General features: G+C 48.7%; 3 non-coding genes across 3 annotated transcripts; 2 read left to right on the forward strand and 1 right to left on the reverse strand.

The window, feature by feature from the left end:
- Positions 1 to 6,673: 6,673 nt before the first annotated feature.
- trnal-caa (transfer RNA leucine (anticodon CAA)) lies at positions 6,674 to 6,756 on the reverse strand. Its single transcript has one exon. It is a non-coding gene; the product is annotated as a tRNA-Leu (tRNA).
- Positions 6,757 to 10,170: 3,414 nt separating this feature from the next.
- Positions 10,171 to 10,280, forward strand: trnal-uaa (transfer RNA leucine (anticodon UAA)). The gene is made up of 2 exons: positions 10,171 to 10,208; positions 10,235 to 10,280. It is a non-coding gene; the product is annotated as a tRNA-Leu (tRNA).
- A 330-nt stretch (positions 10,281 to 10,610) lies between these two features.
- Positions 10,611 to 10,683, forward strand: trnak-cuu (transfer RNA lysine (anticodon CUU)). The gene has a single exon. It is a non-coding gene; the product is annotated as a tRNA-Lys (tRNA).
- The last annotated feature ends 10,981 nt before the right edge of the window (positions 10,684 to 21,664 follow it).

Here is a 21,664-nt window from a genome sequence, read left to right on the forward strand (position 1 = left end):
TGCCTTTGTCGTGTCCATTCCAGTGTCCGATGCCGTGTTGTCCGTCCTTTGAGCCATGCTCACAAAAAAACAAAAAATCCACCTCCCAGTAAGTTTACTGGGAGGGGAACAAACAAAAAAACTGAAAAAAGTAAATGAAAATGATCAAAATAACGATTAAAAACTCCAAAAAACTCCCAAACCTCCAGCTCCAGACCATGCAGCACACCACAAATTGCACGCACCTCAAAAAGGCGAAATCTACGAGGTAACATTGGTCACTGAATATCTAGCTGAAACAGGTGGAGTAGCATTTAAGAGGCGCTGTGGCTGTCTAGTAAACAGGACATCCTGGGTTCAAATCCCAGCAGTGCCTTCATGATAGCCTTTCAAGCAAATCAGTTGTTTACATGTACAGAAAAACTTATCACCCGAAAGAGCTCTTTTACATTTTGCAATTAGAGATTGAAAAGTATCCCTGAATAAACAGAGTAAATGCACTCTTTTCACTCCTTGTTTCTCAGTTTGATGGTAAGGATTGATTGATGTAGACTGTTTTCGGATGACTGTTTTGCTTTTGTGAAAAAGGGGAATCAGACAAAAGTTGCAAAGGCATTCAAAGGCTGTGAGTTCGAGACCCACCAGAGTCACTGTTGTAACCCCTGTTATCTACATTGGTAAATAGGAAAGCCTGCTTGTGTTATTAACTGATGAAAGGAACTGCTAAACTTGGTTCAATTACCACAGAATCCCAGTGTGCTATAGGCTGGCCACTGCTTGGTAGGAGTTTCCCGTACGTGAGTGACTGTTCCTTCCTTCCTTCACGCCCCGCTCAACCTCGTCTTCTTCTAAAGAGCTTGGCGCTGTCATCAGAAGCTTTGGTCTTACTCAGCACCTGAGTGGCCCCACAGAGGGCAAATGGCACACTCTGGACCTGCTAATGACAAAGCGGGTTAATATTTCAAATTACAGTGTGGTAAATGTTACTTTGTCTGATGGTTTCTGTATTTCTCCAGGTGCAATGAGTTTGCAGTGTTCTTTGCAAGACTCATTTCAGAACATTAATAATACCATTATTTGCAGATAACAAGCACGCAGCCAACTAGACAACTGGAGTTAACCCATTTTGCATTTGTGGCTGACAAAACTTTCCAAGAGATCACCACAAGTCTGAGTTCCACTACATGCTGCCTTTATGCATTGCCTACTAGATTTTTAAAGTCTATGGTGAGCAGTCTGTTGGCTCCAATCAATGAAAAAGTCAACATGTTGCTTGGATCTGGAATTTTCCCAAGAGCCTTAAAACTGCAGTCATTAAGCCTCTCTTAAAGAAGAGCAGTCTTGATGCCACAGTGCTAAATAAATACCGGCCCATCTCAAACCTACTACTACTCAGTTGTCCATTCAAGCATGCAAATTATTTACAACGACAGAAAATGCGCTGCTGTTACAAATTGGAATAAGAGATGGAAAAGTATCCCTGCACACACAGATTAACTGCACTCTTTTCACTTTTTGATTCTCAGTTTGTTGGCAAGGAATGACTGATGTAGACCCATTTTGGATGAATACCGTGTTTTGCGTTTGTGGAAATGAGCATCATGGAAGGATGTATGGGCTCTGTGGCGCAATGGATAGCGCATTGGACTTCTAGGCATAATTTGCAAGGGGATTCAAAGGTCGCTAATGGTGAGAGTACATGGTTGTTTTTTACAATGGAAAGTCTGCTCGCTTTACTATCTGATGAAAGGCACTGCTGAACGAGGTTCAATTGCCAAGTGTGCTTGAAAAAGTAAGCAAATACATCGGCATTATGTCAAATAACATTATCTTGCAATTTTTCCTCAACATCCAGATCAACTGCAGTATATTGAGTGCGCAATAAATTGGCGAGAGTCGATTGATTGAGAGACTTCCAGTTTTTTTATAGCTACATTGGTACAGGGGATTTAGCTCAAAGGTAGAACGATTGATGCCCTCGCTCTCCATTAAACACAGTTGATTGGACAGGGGCTGAACTTTCGAAAGTTGCTGGCTCGCTTTTTTCAAGATTGTTTGCACTGTTTGCAATCCTTGTTTCCCATTTTTGTGGCAAGGGATGATTGATGTTAAGACTTGTAGCTTTGGATCACCGTTATCCGTCTAGGGAGCATTCTGCGGTTCAATGGTGTAATGGTTTGCGCACTTTGAATCCAGCGATCCGAGTTCAAATCTCAGTGGAACCTTGAGTGCCCCGAGAGTAGCGTTACTCTTTTGAAAAAGTGCAGAAACATGAAGAATCTTTGGGTAAAATCTGTGCTTACCCCCTGAAAGGAGCCAACCAAAGCATACAAACTAAACAAAGCTGTTAAAATCTGGAGCTGGTTTTCTTATGACCAAGCTTATGATTCAACGCCTGGATTACAAAAGGCGTAAACGTTTCACCGCATTGCAAAAGAAAATCAAATGAAAAGCATTGATGTGTTGAAGGAATCCTTTGACTTGGAGAGACAGGACTTTTATAGGACTTATTATAAGCAAGAAATGAAACAAAGAAATGACCACTATAATCCTCTGACAGTAATCTTTGTTGAAACCAATCAATCAGAACTTGCGAGGGGAATCATTTCTAAATGATCTCAATGCATTGGTAATCTGGACAACGTTCTGCTGAGTATATTCTAAACCAATGGGAACGAGAAGTTAACCTGGTTTTGTCTGACCAAGAGTGTGGAAATGTAGGAACAGCCCTGAGGAAGACCACAAAATCACATGCCTGAAGGGGAAAAATATGTTTTTTTCACCACACCATGTCAAAGTGTCCATTATTCACAAGGAAATGCTAACTGCTGGAGAACCCAGCAGGCAAACCACTATCAGGTGTTTTGGGGCTGTGCTGTTGCTCAAAAATAATGGACTGAAATTCAAAGGGCACTGCAGACTGTTTTTGACTTTGCCATCCCACTCAAATTTAAAACTATGTACTTGGGCCTCAACACTCCTGCCATGGACACAATAAATGGATACCCTTGGAACATACTTTTGGCTGTAGAGAAAAAGGCCATCACAAAGAAATGCTCGACACCAACCACGCCAACGATCAAAGACTTGACTGACATAGTAACAGACATTAGACATTGGATGAATGGAAAACAGTGACATTCAGGCTTAATTTGGATAAGCACTAATTTGATCGACTTTGGACCAAGTAGGACCCCTATTTTCATTTAAATGTGATTTTGTTTTTATTTTATGTTTAGTGCTATTTATGTTCTTTTTATTTCGATTTTTGCTCCCTGGTCGTGTCCTGTATTGTTTTTATTTTTAATCAAAAGAAAAGAAAAAAGGACACACAGAACTAGTTCATTTTCTCGCTACGTTATGCCACACGTTTCGCTCCCTTGCCTAAATTTTTGAAAAAGTAGCCGAAATAGTTGGGAGAGCGTTAGACTGAAGATCTAAAGGTCCCTGGTTCAATCCCGGGTTTCGGCATGTGTACCTGAATGTTAGTCTTTGCTCAAAAATACAATGAATAGGAATGCTGGGTCTATTGGATATTTTGCGAGATCAGGACATAAATGGCATGGAAAGGATCTATAAAACATAAACAGCAAGCTTTCATTGGAACATTGTTAGCATGAACATGTTTGGTAACATGTTTGGTTTCGCTGAATGTTGTACCCAAGACCTTCTGCGTGTAGGGCAGATGTGATGACCACCACACAATGAAACTATGAAGCAGAAGTTTGCCTACTTCAATGCTGCTCTCTTTGATATAGCCCAATGATCAAATGTCATACTTATTTTCAAAACAGGACATCCTGTAGAAAGGTGTGGTTCAACGGTATAGCGGCTAGCGCTCTGAATCCAGAGTTTTTCTTCATTTTTAATTGCAATTAGAGGGTTAAACCTTTTATGGGTATGTCAAGATTCTCGCCTCTGTGGCGCAATCGGCTAGCGCGTTCTGCTGGTAGGCGAAAAGTTGGTGGTTCGAGCCCACCCAGGGACGACTGCTCACCTTGCCAGAGCAAGCAAGAAATACAATCCCAGAAGTAACCACTGTATGTAATTATGTAAGGAAACCAGGAAATCATTACGGCGCTGGGGCTTCCTTGGTCAAAGGGCCTGTTTAGTAAACAGGAAATGCCTACTCTTTTGTCTATGAAAAATATTTACAAGGAGAGTAAAGCCCACAAGAAGAGCCCTCAAACCCATACCTTTCTCCCTCAAGTTTACTGCTGCTACACTTTGCATTAAGAGAGGGAAAAGTATTGCTGCACATCAAGATTGTTTGCACTGTTTGCACTCCTTGTTTCTCATTTTTTTGGCAAGGGATGATTGATGTAAAGACTTGTAGCTTTGGATCACCGTTATCCGTCCAGGGATCATTTTGCGGTTCCATGGTGTAATGGTTAGCACACTTTGAATCCAGCGATCCGAGTTCAAATCTCAGTGGAACCTTGAGTGCCCCGAGAGTAGCGTTACTCTTTTGAAAAAGTGCAGAAACATGAAGAATCTTTGGGTAAAATCTGTGCTTACCCCCTGAAAGGAGCCAACCAAAGCATACAAACTAAACAAAGCTGTTAAAATCTGGAGCTGGTTTTCTTATGACCAAGCTTATGATTCAACGCCTGGATTACAAAAGGCGTAAACGTTTCACCGCATTGCAAAAGAAACTCAAATGAAAAGCATTGATGTGTTGAAGGAATCCTTTGACTTGGAGAGACAGGACTTTTATAGGACTTATTATAAGCAAGAAATGAAACAAAGAAATGACCACTATAATCCTCTGACAGTAATCTTTGTTGAAACCAATCAATCAGAACTTGCGAGGGGAAGAAGAAGAAGAAGAAGAAGAAGAAGAAGAAGAAGAAGAAGAAGAAGAAGAAGAAGAAGAAGAAGAAGAAGAAGAAGAAGAAGAAGAAGAAGAAGAAGGCGGCGGCGGCGGCGGCGACGACGAACACCTTATGCTCTCTAAACGCGGGGAAATCTCGTGGACCTCCAAGCCGTCGCTTGAGAGGCAAGGCGAGGAGGAGGAGAAGTAGGAGTAGACAAGTTGGCGCCCATCAGGGAGCTGTGGGACTTGTGGTGCAAGCGACTGCCGCTCATGTACAATCCGGGATCCAAGGTCACCGTAGACGAGAGGCTGGTTTCGTTTAGAGGTGATTTTTTTTTATTTAAACAAATGGAGAAAAAAAAAGAGAAAATAATAATAATCAATAAATCAATAAATTAATAAATTAATAAATTAATAAATTAATAAATTAATAAATTAATAAATTAATAAATTAATAAATTAATAAATTAATAAATTAATAAATTAATAAATTAATAAATCATGAAAAGTAAATTCAAATTAAATAATATTTGTTGTTCTTGTGTTCTTGTTTTTCCTTCATTATTTTTTTTTATTTTTTTTCCCCTTCTTCTTCTTCTTCTTCTTCTTCTTCTTCTTCTTCTTCTTCTTCTTCTTCCTTCTTCCTTCTTCTTTCTTCTTCTTTCTTCGTTCTTCTTTCTTCTTTGACAGGTCGCTGCCCCTTCCCTCAAAGCCGGCGAAGTACGGAATCAAGCTGTGGGTCGCGTGCGACTCGCTGTCCAGTTACGCCTGGAAGATGCAGGTCTACACCGGGAAATCCGATAAGCGCGCGCCTCCGGAGAAGAACCTGGCCACGCGGGTCGTGCTCGATCTCACCGAGGGACTGGGAAGGGGGGCCGGGGGGGGCGCAACGTCACGTGCGACAACTTCTTCACCTCGTACGAGCTCGCCCGCAGGCTATTCTTCGAGAGGGACGGCCTCACCCTGCTGGGGACGCTGCGCGCCAACAGGAGCGAGTTCCCGCGGGAACTGGTCGACACGAAGCGCAGGGCGATCGCGTCTTCCGTCTCGTGTTCACGTTGGGCGAGACCGCGCCGGGGACCTCTTCCAACGGCTACGGCAACGAACGGAGTCCCCTCGGTCGCCTTGGTCTCCTACCTGGCGAAGAAGAGCAAGAACTTGCAGATCCTCACCACGGTGCGGCGCCACCTACGGAGACGGCAATCGCGGCGGCGGCGAGCCTCCTCCTCCGAGCAAACCGGCGGCCGTGCTGCATTACAATCGCACCAAGGGAGGCGTGGACAACCTGGACAAGGTGACAGGTACCTACAGCTGCAGGAGGAAAACCTGCCGGTGGGCCCTCGTCCTGTTCCACAACATGATCGACGTGTCCGCGTACAATGCTTTCGTCCTGTGGCGGGAGCTGAACCTGATGTGGATGGTCGGCAAACGCCACAGACGCAGGCTGTTCATGGAGCAGCTGGGGAGCGCGCTCGTCGCGCCTCGTATACGCGGGAGGGAGGAGGAAGGGAGGGGGAGGGGGAGGGGGGGGGATGACCTGGCGTCATCGGGGACATCTCGGGAGAGGGGAGAAGAGAGGGGAGAGGAGAGGGGAGAGAGGGGGGGAGGAGGAGGAGGAAGAGAACCCGCTGCTGTACCCGCGAAGAGGAAGTGGTGCCGAATATGCCCCAGGAGCAAGGACACTAAAACGACGAACGTGTACCGAGGGTGCCTCGTACACGTGTGTGGCGAGTGCGCCCCCAGCTACTGCCCGCGCTGCGCTCGGACCTAAGTATCTGTCGACCTTACGATCGCTGCCGTTGCCGCCGTTGCCTTGCCGCCGCCAAAAATTTCCTGTGTTGTGTTTTTTTTATTTTTTATATTTGTCCAAGAAGCTTATACCAGGAATGGGATCCGAACCCACGAGGGCCACCGCCCGTCGGATCTTGAGTCCGAAGCCTTAACCGCTCGGCCATCCTGGTGAAAGCCTATAATGGCGTTGCTCGCTTGTAAAAGGGGTGTCGGTCGGTCGGTCGGTCGCCGCCGCCGCCACGCTACTATTTTGAATAAAGAATGCGACAACGCCGAAAAGAGAAAAATAATATATAGATATTTTTTTAAATGCTATTGTGTCAATTTTTATTTTATTTTAAATAATAAGGATGAAAAAAAAAAAAAAAAATTATGTCCTTACGATGAAGAAGTAGAGTGAAAGAGAGAGAAAGAGAAAGAGAGAGAGAGAGAGAGAGAGAGAGAGAAAGAGAGAGAGAGAAAGAGAGAGAGAAAGAGAGAGAGAGTAAAACGGGCGCGTGCGCAATTGCGACACCTGCAGGTCAAGCCGGGGAGGTGGCATGGCTTACTAATGATAATACTTACAGGGGGCGGTGTATCAGCGTATCGTTGTGGCCGAGCGGTTAAGGCGACGGACTCCATATCCATTGGGAGTTTACCCTGCGTTTCAAAAATGCTACTCGAACCTGTTAGTCGATATTCATTGACCAATTTTACCTCGTAGACTTTGCCTGCAATTGCTCTTCCAATCGTCCCTGGGTGGGCTCGAACCACCAACCTCCCGGTTAACAGCAGAGCGCGCTGCCCAATTGCGCCACAGAGTCATACAGCCCACATGGTATAATAATTGCGACTCTACAAGCCGCAATATCTTTTTTTTTTTTTAAAGCGAGCCAGCAACATTCGAAAGTTCAGCCCCTGTCCAATCAACTGTGTTTAATGGAGAGCGAGGGCATCAATCTTTCTACCTTTAAGCTAAATCCCCTGTACCAATGTAGCTATAAAAAAACTGGAAGTTTTTCAATCAATCGACTCTCGCCAATTTATTGCGCACTCAATATACTGCAGTTAATCTGGATATTGAGGAAAAATTGCAAGATAATGTTATTTGACATAATGCCGATGTATTTGCTTACTTTTTCAAGCACACTTGGCAATTGAACCTCGTTCAGCAGTGCCTTTCATCAGATAGTAAAGCGAGCAGACTTTCCATTGTAAAAAACAAATATGTTCTCTCACCATTAGCGACTCATTGCGCCACAGAGCCCATACATCCTTCCATGATGCTCATTTCCACAAACGCAAAACACGGTTTTCATCCAAAATGGGTCCACATCAGTCATTCCTTGCCAACAAACTGAGAATCAAAAAGTGGACTGCTTGCCATTACAACCCTTGAAATCTTGGTCATAAATTTTCTTCTGTTTGAACCGAAAGAAGAAGAATTAAACCCTCTGTAACAATGAGATTGCAACTATTTCACTCAATTCTCATCACCTGTTAAAGTCATCTCTTTATATGTACTCTACATAAATGGAAAGACTTCATCTAGTGTAAGGTTGCCAAAGCATTTACTTTGTACTGATTTTTGGAACGTTATCTTCGAGATAAGGGAGCTCAATGTCAGCATCGCTGAAATGTCCAAGGTGTCAGGGTCAAGGTAAACTCCTACCTAAGCGTAAGCAAATTTGGTCTACAAGTGGAGGAATGGGTTCTAATCCCACTCCTGACAATGGGTTTGTCCTATATTTGACCTCATTGCAAGTGTAGGGGAATGGAGATGGACATTCCACGGCCAGATAACAGAAAATCTCTCTTTGAACATTGGGGGGGTTTCTTTCTCCCTCTCTCCCTCACCGCAGGGAGCCGCTGTGACTTTGGCGATAACAGACCTTCTCCCCCACAGTCTTACAGGAGGACGCCCCGATGAAAACTATGTTTTATGTGATTATGCCATGAATGTTTGTCCGAATCAACTCCGTACACCTCATGTTTCACCTTGTGTTACGTATTTTTCCACTGTTTAAGGTTTTATATTCCCAATGCTTTAACTCGAGTGCCCATCACAGGTGAAAGAAGATGTAAAATGTATCTACCTCAAGGAATAATGTGCACAAACTGCCAAAAGTGTTTAACGTGTCGTCGCAGTAGCGCCCGCCCCTTTCGCTCCCACCGTGCCCTGCGGCGCTAGGTGACAAAAAGACGCTCCGAGCTTGGAACGCTCTCTTCTCCTCTCTTCTCTTCTTGCTCTCTTCTTCCTTTTTTTTTGTTCAAGCCTTTGTCTATCTCTTTGAAGCCGTCTCCACGGACGAGCCTGTTTACTTTTCCTTTGTCTCAACAAAGCGTCCGCCACGTGGGTCGACAAGACTAGGCCAGCCTCATCGCCCCCCTGAACTCTGAAAACACCTGGAAACACCTGGAACTAAGCTTAAGCGCTAAACCGGACAGAGACTTTCTTTTCTACTTCGCTTCTACTATTTTTGAAGTAATCTACGCCGTTTACGTGGATCAGCGCTACGTTCTCATCTGAGTAAAGGCCGCGTGAGGAGCTAACACGCAGCTAAAGCGTTCTACCGCTAAGGAACTCCCGGACATCGCCACGCGCCATCTCGCGCCACCGCTGCCGCCCCGCGTCACGGACATCGCGGCACGCCACTGCCTTCGCCCGCCACACCGCTCCACGCGCCGCCTCGCGCCACCGCTGCCGCCCCGCGTCACGGATATCGCGGCACGCCACTGCCTTCGCCCGCCACACCGCTCCACGCCGCTGCCTCGCCACGGATCTCGTCCGCGGACAAGGACCAGCCGGACCGAGTTCTACAAAATCGTAAGCCGACTTCAGTGTGCGGTTCTTTTGTGGCGTGATTTGGGTAGAACTCAGCTGTTCCTCCTCCCTTAGCTTCTCACTTTCCCTCTTTTTGATATAGATTAGCATAGACACGTTTGATTATCAAAGGCAAAACCCTGGTTTAACATTATCTGCATGAAATCTGCTGTTAAATCTGATATAACATCACCTGTGATTTACCTGTGCGCATTTCTGCTCTGGTGCCCTTTTTGATTGCCCTTTTGATAAATAAACTACACGAAAGAGTTATTGACTATTGTTTGTTTGATTAGACTATGCGTAAGTCCCTGAATCGTGAAACACCCTTCAGACCATTTAACGAGCGCGATTAAGGACCGTATCTTAGCTTTTTGGGTTTTACCCTGGTGCCCCGTCTTGTCTCGTTTCTGCTAAGAAATCTTCCTTAATCGTAAACTGAATACCTGTAGTTTGAGACCCTACACAAGGATGTGAATAGCCTGTTGGCTCCTGCTTCACTAAAGGTTCTATATCCATTCACTACACAGCTTTCTTGGATGCACTACTGCTGTTACGGCTCTCGACTGACATCTCAATTGCAATAGACTTTAAAACGAAGCATTAGCTTGATGTGGACTTTTAAAGGACGCAGTAGTTTGATGTGACAACAACCACATCAAACTCCTTTAAAAAGAGACAGCAGTTTGATGTGTTTTTTTACCAAAGTATAGGTACGGTCATTTGTGCTACTGTAATAACGGATCTGATTCTGTATACTCACAGTTCACTTAAATAAAGTGTCAGGATGGCCGAGCGGTCTAAGGCGCCAGACTTAAGGTAAACTCCTTCCTCGCCACAGGGGATTCTGGTCTCTGAATGGAGGCGTGGGTTCAAATCCCACTCCTGACAAAAAAAAAATATTTCCTTTGGAAAGGAAGCCATTTTTACACCCTAATTTACAAGTACAAATGTGTGACAATGGATGAAAAATTGTCGTATTGGCTTAAGATTTCAAATGAAGTGTTACTTCCAATGATGAATTGTGATGTGATGGCCAATCTACTACGTAGATGCTGTACTGTCAAAGCATTGAGTACATTCAGAGTGAACTGTATCATATGTCTTATACTGTAATTGTGACCACTCACTGAGAAATTAAAGTGACAGATTAATTTACCAGACTTAGTACTGAAAAATTCTGGGTTTTCATTATGACCTTTTTTGCCTTTTGGGCAGCCAGCCTGGCTAGCTCAGTCGGTAGAGCATGAGACTCTTAATCTCAGGGTCGTGGGTTCGAGCCCCACGTTGGGCGGAGTTGATTTTAAGCTTTATGGACTGCTTGCCATTACAACCCGTGAAATCTTGGTCATAAATTTTCTTCTGTTGGAACCGAAAGAAGAAGAATTAAACCCTCTGTAACAATGAGATTTGAACTATTTCACTCAATTCTCATCACCTGTTAAAGTCATCTCTTTATATGGACTGTACATAATTGGAAAGACTTCATCTAGTGTAAGGTTGCCAAAGCATTTACTTTGTACTGATTTTTGGAACGTTATCTTCGAGATAAGGGAGCTCAATGTCAGCATCGCTGAAATGTCCAAGGTGTCAGGGTCAAGGTAAACTCCTACCTAAGCGTAAGCAAATTTGGTCTACAAGTGGAGGAATGGGTTCTAATCCCACTCCTGACAATGGGTTTGTCCTATATTTGACCTCATTGCAAGTGTAGGGGAATGGAGATGGACATTCCACGGCCAGATAACAGAAAAACTCTCTTTGAACATTGGGGGGTTTTCTTTCTCCCTCTCTCCCTCACCGCAGGGAGCCGCTGTGACTTTGGCGATAACAGACCTTCTCCCCCACAGTCTTACAGGAGGACGCCCTGATGAAAACTATGTTTTATGTGATTATGCCATGAATGTTTGTCCGAATCAACTCCGTACACCTCATGTTTCACCTTGTGTTACGTATTTTTCCACTGTTTAAGGTTTTATATTCCCAATGCTTTAACTCGAGTGCCCATCACAGGTGAAAGAAGATGTAAAATGTATCTACCTCAAGGAATAATGTGCACAAACTGGCAAAAGTGTTTAACGTGTCGTCGCAGTAGCGCCCGCCCCTTTCGCTCCCAGCGTGCCCTGCGGCGCTAGGTGACAAAAAGACGCTCCGAGCTTGGAACGCTCTCTTCTCCTCTCTTCTCTTCTTGCTCTCTTCTTCCTTTTTTTTTGTTCAAGCTTTTGTCTATCTCTTTGAAGCCGTCTCCACGGACGAGCCTGTTTACTTTTCCTTTGTCTCAACAAAGCGTCCGCCACGTGGGTCGACAAGACTAGGCCAGCCTCATCGCCCCCCTGAACTCTGAAAACACCTGGAAACACCTGGAACTAAGCTTAAGCGCTAAACCGGACAGAGACTTTCTTTTCTACTTCGCTTCTACTATTTTTGAAGTAATCTACGCCGTTTACGTGGATCAGCGCTACGTTCTCATCTGAGTAAAGGCCGCGTGAGGAGCTAACACGCAGCTAAAGCGTTCTACCGCTAAGGAACTCCCGGACATCGCCACGCGCCACCTCGCGCCACCGCTGCCGCCCCGCGTCACGGACATCGCGGCACGCCACTGCCTTCGCCCGCCACACCGCTCCACGCGCCGCCTCGCGCCACCGCTGCCGCCCCGCGTCACGGATATCGCGGCACGCCACTGCCTTCGCCCGCCACACCGCTCCACGCCGCTGCCTCGCCACGGATCTCGTCCGCGGACAAGGACCAGCCGGACCGAGTTCTACAAAATCGTAAGCCGACTTCAGTGTGCGGTTCTTTTGTGGCGTGATTTGGGTAGAACTCAGCTGTTCCTCCTCCCTTAGCTTCTCACTTTCCCTCTTTTTGATATAGATTAGCATAGACACGTTTGATTATCAAAGGCAAAACCCTGGTTTAACATTATCTGCATGAAATCTGCTGTTAAATCTGATATAACATCACCTGTTATTTACCTGTGCGCATTTCTGCTCCGGTGCCCTTTTTGATTGCCCTTTTGATAAATAAACTACACGAAAGAGTTATTGACTATTGTTTGTTTGATTAGACTATGCGTAAGTCCCTGAATCGTGAAACACCCTTCAGACCTTTTAACGAGCGCGATTAAGGACCGTATCTTAGCTTTTTGGGTTTTACCCTGGTGCCCCGTCTTGTCTCGTTTCTGCTAAGAAATCTTCCTTAATCGTAAACTGAATACCTGTAGTTTGAGACCCTACACAAGGATGTGAATAGCCTGTTGGCTCCTGCTTCACTAAAGGTTCTATATCCATTCAATACACAGCTTTCTTGGATGCACTACTGCTGTTACGGCTCTCGACTGACATCTCAATTGCAATAGACTTTAAAACGAAGCATTAGCTTGATGTGGACTTTTAAAGGACGCAGTAGTTTGATGTGACAACAACCACATCAAACTCCTTTAAAAAGAGACAGCAGTTTGATGTGTTTTTTTACCAAAGTATAGGTACGGTCATTTGTGCTACTGTAATAACGGATATGATTCTGTATACTCACAGTTCACACAAACTAACCCTTTAAGCGCCAAAGTCGCAGAAATGCGACTTTACCGTACAAGGAAATTTATGAAATAATAGTAGAAAATGAATAACTTCAGTCATTGGTCGGTTCGGTGCAACTTCCTCTTATTAGCCAGGTATGATCTAGGGCAGATCCGGTAAGGAAAAAAATGGCTGGAGGAAGTACACGTGGCATGCAATTTACAGCAGATTCTGACTCTGAAGGAAATTATCTCCCCGAGAGTGACGATGGATTTCCAAGTGGAGATGAAGGGACTTCGAAACAACGGACAGGTGCAAAGGACAGACGGAGGCGAGGAACCAGTGGAACCAGTGGCTGCAGTAAAACTTGCCCGGTGGATGAGAGCTGGGACATGCTGAGAGAGGTCGAGGTATTTGAGGCATGGATCAAACCTTTTGAAGACCCAGTTGGCTACACAGGAGAGATGGATCTGACGGATGCTAATCCATTTGATATTCTGTCACTCTTTCTGACCGATCAGTTTTGGACTTTCATTACTGATGAGACAAATAGATATGCACATCAGTGTATGGCACCTATGATTCTGAAGCCACATTCAAGATTTCTTGAGTGGTATGATGTATCAGTCACCGAAATGAAAGCTTTCTTCGCTTTGCATCTCTCCATGGGCCTTGTTGAGAAACCTGAAATCGAGGATTACTGGGGAACATTTTGGCTTACACAAACGCCTGGATTTGGAAATGTAATGTCAAGAAACAGATTTGAAATCATTCTTTCGTTCTTTCATTTTGTCAACAATAATGATTATGTGAGAACAGGCGAGCCCGGGCACGATAAACTGTTCAAAGTCCGCCCAATAATAGATTTGATTATTCCCAAATTTGCAGCAGTTTACAGTCCAATCAAGGAGCTTTCTTTAGATGAAATGACAATAGCTTTTAAGGGGAGATCTTCACTAAAATGTTACTCTCCGAATAAACCTGACACATATGGCTATAGAGTGTATGCCCTGAGTGAAAGCTTTTCAGGGTATGTTTTGCGCTGGTCAATGCACACTGGACAGTACAAAAATAATGCAAGCAACATCAGTGCAACACACGCAGTTGTCCGTGAGTTGGTTTCTCCCTTTACGGGCAAAGGACACGAGATTTACATGGACAGTTACTATACCTCGCCTGTAATTGCAAATGAATTAGCAGATTTGGAAACTGGACTGTGTGGGACGGTAAGGATTACCAGGTTGGGGATGCCAAAATGCCTTGGTAAAAGTGTCTTACAGCTGAAAAAAGGAGATGACCCAGTTTTTTGCAGAAAGGGAAAACTCCTGGCTTGTGCTTGGCACGATACTAAACGTCTCACCATGTTGTCCACAGTCCATGGAAATGATTGTGTTCAGAGGAGGATCCGATCCAAGACAGATGACACTGGCTTCCGTGACATCAAAAGACCTGTATGTGTCGACCAGTACAACGCCTACATGGGTGGAGTGGACACTGCTGACCAGAGGATGAAGACATACCTCTTTCCACACAGGTCCCGGAAATGGTATCATCGCATATTCAATGCCATTATAAGCATAAGTATTGTCAACTCACACATCATATACACCAAATCCACTCCAGGCCCACACAAACCTTTAAAGGTTTACATTCAGAACATTATTGATGCATTACTGGCTGATCACTCCAAAAAACAAGAGAGGCGCTCAAGACCGGAGGGTGAAATGCCACAGAGACTCACAGAGCGTCATTGGCTTTGTCAAGCAGAGGGACGTCCAGACTGCGCCGTGTGCTCTGACCGCTCTCGTACCAAAGGCAGGCGGCAAACAAAGTACAGGTGCCATCAGTGTGGCGTCTCTCTGTGCGGTTCCATGCAACGAGAGATACCATACGCTAAAAAACTTTAAATGCTGTCATTTGGATATGTAAAAGTGCAGGGTACCTTGACCCTGGATGGACATCTTTTCTGTGATGGCTCTCTCCTTTCTTCACTGCTTTCTCCACAACCTGCCTGGCACCAATGATGGATGTATAAGTTGGAAAAATAAAAAAATGAAAAAAATACATAATAAATACCGTGTTTGTCATCATTTGGTCAGAACTTGTAATCAGGGCCCGAGTTTGAAGATGTGAGCAAAAGGGGTGAAAATGGGTTAAAATGTGAAAAAACACCAAAATGAGCAAAATGAAATAATCCCCCATCATCAGTGCACAGTTTGCCCCCAGAAAAGCACTCCCCTGGGGCCTGGAGGTGATCTGACCACCAGAATATAGTACCATATACCCCTGCTGGACTTAGAAAAAAAACCGAGCTTCCAGCCAATAGTACACTATACCCGAGGGACTCTGTCGTTTTTCGGCAATAGTACACTATACCCGAGGGACTCTGTCGTTTTTCGGCAATAGTACACTATACCCGAGGGACTCTGTCGTTTTTCGGCAATAGTACACTATACCCGAGGGACTCTGTCGTTTTTCGGCAATAGTACACTATACCCGAGGGACTCTGTCGTTTTTCGGCAATAGTACACTATGCCCATCGACTCTGTCGTTTTCCCGGGCCGTAGTATGAAGTTGTGAGCAAAAGGGGTGAAAATGGGTTAAAATGTGAAAAAACACCAAAATGAGCAAAATGAAATAATCCCCCATCATCAGTGCACTGTTTGACCCCAGAAAAGCACTCCCCTGGGGCCTGGAGGTGATCTGACCATCATAGTATAGCACCCTATGCCCCTGAGGGACTTAGAGTAAAAACCGAAATAGTACACTATACCCGAAAAGACTCTGTCATTTTTCGGCAATAGTACACTATACCCATCGACTCTGTCGTTTTTCCGGGCCGTAGTACGAGGTTGTGAGCAAAAGGGGTGAAAATGGGTTAAAATGTGAAAAAACACCAAAATGAGCAAAATGAAATAATCTCCCATCATCAGTGCACTGTTTGACCCCAGAAAAGCACTCCCCTGGGGCCTGGAGGTGATCTGACCATCATAGTATAGTACACTATGCCCCTGAGGGACTTAGAGTAAAAACCGAAATAGTACACTATACTCGAAAAATTTCAAAGTGTGGTTAAGAGTACCAAGGGCACGGGCTTCCATGTCAGAGTACCAAGGGCACGGGCTTCCAGGCGGCTGCCCCTAAGGGGTTTAGCCCGCGAGGGGGTGCTTAAGGGTGGGTCCCCGGGTTCGGAGGGAGAGCCTGGTCCCCGGTGGTCATCCCCGGAGTCCCGGAGCCCAGGACCCGGGGAAGAGTGTGCCCGGGTCGGGGCTGAGTCTGGTGGAGTGGGGGGGTGGCCCTGGGGGTGCTCCGGGGTCTCCAGGGGGTGCTCGGCGGAGGCCATGCCCAGCCAGAGTGGACCTTCCCCGGGGTGAGTCTGGGGAGAGTGGGGGGTGGCTCTGGAGGGTCTCCGGGGGCTCCAGGGGGTGCTCAGTGGAGGCCATGCCCAGCCAGAGTGGCCCTTCCCCGGGCATAGTCTGGGGAGAGTGGGGGGTGGCTCTGGAGGTGCTCCGGGGGCTCCAGGGGGTGCTCAGTGGAGGCCATGCCCAGCCAGAGTGTCCCTTCCCCGGGCAGAGTCTGGAGGAGTGGGGGGTGGCTCTGGAGGTGCTCCGGGGGCTCCAGGGGGTGCTCGGCGGAGGCCATGCCCAGCCAGAGTGGCCCTTCCCCGGGCATAGTCTGGGGAGAGTGGGGGGTGGCTCTGGAGGTGCTCCGGGGGCTCCAGGGGGTGCTCAGTGGAGGCCATGCCCAGCCAGAGTGTCCCTTCCCCGGGCAGAGTCTGGAGGAGTGGGGGGTGGCTCTGGAGGTGCTCCGGGGGCTCCAGGGGTTCCAGGGGGTGCTCAGTGGGGGCCATGCCCAGCCAGAGTTGCCCTTCCCCGGGGTGAGTCTGGAGGAGTGGGGGGTGGCTCTGGAGGTGCTCCGGGGGTTCCAGGGGGTGCTCGGCGGAGGCCATGCCCAGCCAGAGTGGCCCTTCCCCGGGCAGAGTCTGGGGAGAGTGGGGGGTGGCTCTGGAGGTGCTCCCGGGGCTCCAGGGGTTCCAGGGGGTGCTCAGTGGAGGCCATGCCCAGCCAGAGTGTCCCTTCCCCGGGGTGAGTCTGGGGAGAGTGGGGGGTGGCTCTGGGGGTGCTCCGGGGGCTCCAGGGGGTGCTCGGCGGAGGCCATGCCCAGCCAGAGTGGACCTTCCCCGGGGTGAGTCTGGGGAGAGTGGGGGGTGGCTCTGGAGGGTCTCCGGGGGGTCCAGGGGGTGCTCAGTGGAGGCCATGCGCAGCCAGAGTGGCCCTTCCCCGGGCATAGTCTGGGGAGAGTGGGGGGTGGCTCTGGAGGTGCTCCGGGGGCTCCAGGGGGTGCTCAGTGGAGGCCATGCCCAGCCAGAGTGTCCCTTCCCCGGGCAGAGTCTGGAGGAGTGGGGGGTGGCTCTGGAGGTGCTCCGGGGGCTCCAGGGGGTGCTCGGCGGAGGCCATGCCCAGCCAGAGTGGCCGTTCCCCGGGCATAGTCTGGGGAGAGTGGGGGGTGGCTCTGGAGGTGCTCCGGGGGCTCCAGGGGGTGCTCAGTGGAGGCCATGCCCAGCCAGAGTGTCCCTTCCCCGGGGTGAGTCTGGGGAGAGTGGGGGGTGGCTCTGGGGGTGCTCCGGGGGCTCCAGGGGGTGCTCGGCCGAGGCCATGCCCAGCCAGAGTGTCCCTTCCCCGGGGTGAGTCTGGAGGAGTGGGGGGTGGCTCTGGAGGTGCTCCGGGGGCTCCAGGGGGTGCTTGGTGGAGACCATGCCCAGCCAGAGTGGCCCTTCCCCGGGGTGAGTCTGGGGAGAGTGGGGGGTGGCTCTGGAGGAGCTCCAGGGGTTCCAGGGGGTGCTCGGCGGAGGCCATGCCCAGCCAGAGTGGCCCTTCCCCGGGCATAGTCTGGGGAGAGTGGGGGGTGGCTCTGGAGGTGCTCCGGGGGCTCCAGGGGGTGCTCAGTGGAGGCCATGCCCAGCCAGAGTGGCCCTTCCCCGGGGTGAGTCTGGAGGAGTGGGGGGTGGCTCTGGAGGGGCTCCAGGGGTTCCAGGGGGTGCTCGGCGGAGGCCATGCCCAGCCAGAGTGGCCCTTCCCCGGGCATAGTCTGGGGAGAGTGGGGGGTGGCTCTGGAGGTGCTCCGGGGGCTCCAGGGGGTGCTCAGTGGAGGCCATGACCAGCCAGAGTGGCCCTTCCCCGGGCATAGTCTGGGGAGAGTGGGGGGTGGCTCTGGAGGTGCTCCGGGGGCTCCAGGGGGTGCTCAGTGGAGGCCATGCCCAGCCAGAGTGGCCCTTCCCCGGGCAGAGTCTGGAGGAGTGGGGGGTGGCTCTGGAGGTGCTCCGGGGGCTCCAGGGGTTCCAGGGGGTGCTCAGTGGGGGCCATGCCCAGCCAGAGTGGCCCTTCCCCGGGCATAGTCTGGGGAGAGTGGGGGGTGGCTCTGGAGGTGCTCCGGGGGCTCCAGGGGGTGCTCAGTGGAGGCCATGCCCAGCCAGAGTGGCCCTTCCCCGGGGTGAGTCTGGAGGAGTGGGGGGTGGCTCTGGAGGAGCTCCAGGGGTTCCAGGGGGTGCTCGGCGGAGGCCATGCCCAGCCAGAGTGGCCCTTCCCCGGGCATAGTCTGGGGAGAGTGGGGGGTGGCTCTGGAGGTGCTCCGGGGGCTCCAGGGGGTGCTCAGTGGAGGCCATGCCCAGCCAGAGTGGCCCTTCCCCGGGCATAGTCTGGGGAGAGTGGGGGGTGGCTCTGGAGGGTCTCCGGGGGCTCCAGGGGGTGCTCAGTGGAGGCCATGCCCAGCCAGAGTGTCCCTTCCCCGGGCAGAGTCTGGAGGAGTGGGGGGTGGCTCTGGAGGTGCTCCGGGGGCTCCAGGGGGTGCTCGGCGGAGGCCATGCCCAGCCAGAGTGGCCCTTCCCCGGGCATAGTCTGGGGAGAGTGGGGGGTGGCTCTGGAGGTGCTCCGGGGGCTCCAGGGGGTGCTCAGTGGAGGCCATGCCCAGGTAGAGTGTCCCTTCCCCGGGGTGAGTCTGGAGGAGTGGGGGGTGGCTCTGGAGGTGCTCCGGGGGGCTCCAGGGGGTGCTTGGTGGAGGCCATGCCCAGCCAGAGTGGACCTTCCCCGGGGTGAGTCTGGGGAGAGTGGGGGGTGGCTCTGGAGGGTCTCCGGGGGCTCCAGGGGCTGCTCGGCGGAGGCCATGCCCAGCCAGAGTGTCCCTTCCCCGGGGTGAGTCTGGAGGAGTGGGGGGTGGCTCTGGAGGGTCTCCGGGGGCTCCAGGGGTTCCAGGGGGTGCTCAGCGGAGGCCATGCCCAGCCAGAGTGGCCCTTCCCCGGCCTCATATGCGGCAGAGTGCGGGGTGAGCAAAATGGGTGAAAATGGGTTAAAATGTGAAAAAACACCAAAATGAGCAAAATGAAATAATCCCCCATCATCAGTGCACTGTTTGACCCCAGAAAAGCACTCCCCTGGGGCCTGGAGGTGATCTGACCATCAGAGTATAGCACCATATGCCCCTGAGGGACTTAGAGTAAAAACCGAAATAGTACACTATTCCCGAAAAGACTCTGTCATTTTTCGGCAATAGTACACTATGCCCATCGACTCTGTCGTTTTCCCGGGCCGTAGTATGAAGTTGTGAGCAAAAGGGGTGAAAATGGGTTAAAATGTGAAAAAAACACCAAAATGAGCAAAATGAAATAATCCCCCATCATCAGTGCACTGTTTGACCCCAGAAAAGCACTCCCCTGGGGCCTGGAGGTGATCTGACCATCATAGTATAGCACCATATGCCCCTGAGGGACTTAGAGTAAAAACCGAAATAGTACACTATACCTGAAAAGACTCTGTCATTTTTCGGCAATAGTACACTATACCCGAGCGACTCTGTCGTTTTTCCGGGCCGTAGTATGAAGTTGTGAGCAAAAGGGGTGAAAATGGGTTAAAATGTGAAAAAACACCAAAATGAGCAAAATGAAATAATCCCCCATCATCAGTGCACTGTTTGACCCCAGAAAAGCACTCCCCTGGGGCCTGGAGGTGATCTGACCATCATAGTATAGCACCATATGCCCCTGAGGGACTTAGAGTAAAAACCGAAATAGTACACTATACCTGAAAAGACTCTGTCATTTTTCGGCAATAGTACACTATACCCAAGCGACTCTGTCGTTTTTCCGGGCCGTAGTATGAAGTTGTGAGCAAAAGGGGTGAAAATGGGTTAAAATGTGAAAAAACACCAAAATGAGCCAAATGAAATAATCCCCCATCATCAGTGCACTGTTTGCCCCCAGAAAAGCACTCCCCTGGGGCCTGGAGGTGATCTGACCATCATAGTATAGCACCATATGCCCCTGAGGGACTTAGAGTAAAAACCGAAATAGTACACTATACCTGAAAAGACTCTGTCATTTTTCGGCAATAGTACACTATACCCGAGCGACTGTCGTTTTTCCGGGCCGTAGTATGAAGTTGTGAGCAAAAGGGGTGAAAATGGGTTAAAATGTGAAAAAACACCAAAATGAGCAAAATGAAATAATCCCCCATCATCAGTGCACTGTTTGCCCCCAGAAAAGCACTCCCCTGGGGCCTGGAGGTGATCTGACCATCATAGTATAGCACCATATGCCCCTGAGGGACTTAGAGTAAAAACCGAAATAGTACACTATACCTGAAAAGACTCTGTCATTTTTCGGCAATAGTACACTATACCCGAGCGACTCTGTCGTTTTTCCGGGCCGTAGTATGAAGTTGTGAGCAAAAGGGGTGAAAATGGGTTAAAATGTGAAAAAACACCAAAATGAGCAAAATGAAATAATCCCCCATCATCAGTGCACTGTTTGCCCCCAGAAAAGCACTCCCCTGGGGCCTGGAGGTGATCTGACCATCAGAGTATAGCACCATATGCCCCTGAGGGACTTAGAGTAAAAACCGAAATAGTACACTATACCTGAAAAGACTCTGTCATTTTTCGGCAATAGTACACTATACCCGAGCGACTCTGTCGTTTTTCCGGGCCGTAGTATGAAGTTGTGAGCAAAAGGGGTGAAAATGGGTTAAAATGTGAAAAAACACCAAAATGAGCAAAATGAAATAATCCCCCATCATCAGTGCACTGTTTGCCCCCAGAAAAGCACTCCCCTGGGGCCTGGAGGTGATCTGACCATCATAGTATAGCACCATATGCCCCTGAGGGACTTAGAGTAAAAACCGAAATAGTACACTATACCTGAAAAGACTCTGTCATTTTTCGGCAATAGTACACTATACCCGAGCGACTCTGTCGTTTTTCCGGGCCGTAGTATGAAGTTGTGAGCAAAAGGGGTGAAAATGGGTTAAAATGTGAAAAAACACCAAAATGAGCAAAATGAAATAATCCCCCATCATCAGTGCACTGTTTGCCCCCAGAAAAGCACTCCCCTGGGGCCTGGAGGTGATCTGACCATCATAGTATAGCACCATATGCCCCTGAGGGACTTAGAGTAAAAACCGAAATAGTACACTATACCTGAAAAGACTCTGTCATTTTTCGGCAATAGTACACTATACCCGAGCGACTCTGTCGTTTTTCCGGGCCGTAGTATGAAGTTGTGAGCAAAAGGGGTGAAAATGGGTTAAAATGTGAAAAAACACCAAAATGAGCCAAATGAAATAATCCCCCATCATCAGTGCACTGTTTGCCCCTAGAAAAGCACTCCCCTGGGGCCTGGAGGTGATCTGACCATCATAGTATAGCACCATATGCCCCTGAGGGACTTAGAGTAAAAACCAAAATAGTACACTATACCTGAAAAGACTCTGTCAT

The sequence above is a fragment of the Eucyclogobius newberryi genome, unplaced genomic scaffold, assembly GCF_026437365.1.
Source record: "Eucyclogobius newberryi isolate DKJ021-1_F unplaced genomic scaffold, fEucNew1.0.hap1 SCAF_182, whole genome shotgun sequence".
Taxonomy (NCBI): Eukaryota; Metazoa; Chordata; class Actinopteri; order Gobiiformes; family Gobiidae; genus Eucyclogobius; species Eucyclogobius newberryi.